Source organism: Morone saxatilis, unplaced genomic scaffold (assembly GCF_004916995.1).
Source record: "Morone saxatilis isolate NCDOM2014 unplaced genomic scaffold, NCSU_SB_2.0 Contig9, whole genome shotgun sequence".
NCBI classification, from domain to species: Eukaryota; Metazoa; Chordata; class Actinopteri; family Moronidae; genus Morone; species Morone saxatilis.
The window spans coordinates 18514958-18516743 of NW_023340268.1; positions in this window are offsets into that span (position 1 = coordinate 18514958).

Below are 1786 nucleotides of genomic sequence, written 5' to 3' on the forward strand. Positions count from 1 at the left end.
ACACAGCGAGGCTCAGAATAGATTTATATTGATCCGTGATGGATGACTGGAAGCGGGGCAATGGAAAACGAGGGTTTAGCCAGCAGTTCAAACAGAGGAATGGACTGAAACCAGAAAGCTGAGACCCAAAATTGTGATTGTGGATTAATTAACGTAAGCTTTATCCTTCATAACCAGATTATTTTTTTTATCATATGGCAGTGTGGTGAGTATTCAGTGTTTCTGGGGTCTTCTATTAGAACGATCTATTGTCACACCAGGAAAGAAAACCACATGAATTCAAATGAAAGCTTAAATTAAGTAAGCATTTGAAAGACAGGAAATTGACTTCCCTTTCAGCACAAAAAGTCCTTGTTAGTGTTTCCGTCTCTCGTGGAAATTGCGTGTCCACACTGGTGCATAAAGTCAAAGCTCAATCTTCCTGAGTGATTTAATTGTGCTCTATAATTTCTCCATTGCTGTCCAGCTGAGTAAATGAGATACCAGAAGCAAAATTAATTTCCGCAGTCATCAAACATTTCTCCGTGAATTACGACTCTACGCGTATGTATAAATATGTGTCGTAATATAGGTGTGAGCGTGTGCTTTGTGTGTGTGTGTTTGTGTGTTTATGTACTCCCTGGCTTGTGGCCTCAGCATGGTTACCATGAGAACAGCATGACTGGTGACATCACTGCAGCAGTGTGACATCATTGCTAGACGGTGACTCATACTCTCTGCTCACTGTTGTGTGTGTGTGTGTGTTTCAATGCGTGAGGATGCTCTCGGAGGGAACACATGGACCAAGGCAAGACGACAACAACTCCCGACATCCATGTGTTTTATTCTATGTAACAAAAATAATTACATTGTCTTTGTTCTAGGAGCCTAACAGTATTGAAAACAAAACAAAAACAAAGGCAAAATTATCAGACGGGACAAAGAGACGTTTACATGAACATCATAGAGAAATGTTGAAGAACAGAATTATATTGCACAATCAAGCACAAATGATCCCCAGTTAAAAGAAAAGTATCCGTGTTGATATTGGTGTCACACAGCTCAGGTCAGCCTGTCTGTCCAGAGACTGACAGCTGATGAACTGCAGCACATGTGATCAACACAGCATCCCTTCATGTTTAACTCCACCCGACACAGCAGTCATGTTTCAGTCTACTCATGTGACACAGTCCCATCTTTGGCACATAAAATCTACAGAGTGAATGCTGAATTTTTTGTCGTGTGTAGTTTTCAATTGGACACTGCATGAAAAAACAGCAGGTGAGAAAGCAAACAACAAAAACAAAAAAAAAACATTTATTGTGTCTGCAATCTCGGGGGAGGAAGGTGGCTCTCTCTCTCGCTCTGAACCGGTGCTAATTAGGATGGACAGAATCTAATAAGCGGAGGCGTGCGGAGATCAACACATTGTGAAGCCACTTTGTGAGCCAATCTGTTCTAATCAACAGTTTTTACCGCATAGCGCTCAGCGTAGAACAGGATGATTAACCGAGCCTGCGACAATGATATAGTGAGTCAAAACAAGAGGCGGCAAAACACATGGGGCTGTATGGGTGACCAATTGCACACAGCAAACAATTTGCAAGACCTTCATTCTGCTACTGTCGACCTTAATCTCACATCTTTGTTTTTCTTAAAATACGTGCAAACAAATCTGCCAGTAGAGTGACTTGGAAAAAAAGACAATTTCATTAAAGCTGCAGTAGCTAACTTTTAGAAAAATAAAGTTTTGTCGTATTTGCTAAGAAAAAGTGGTGGATTTTTGAGTCGTCAAATACCTAATATC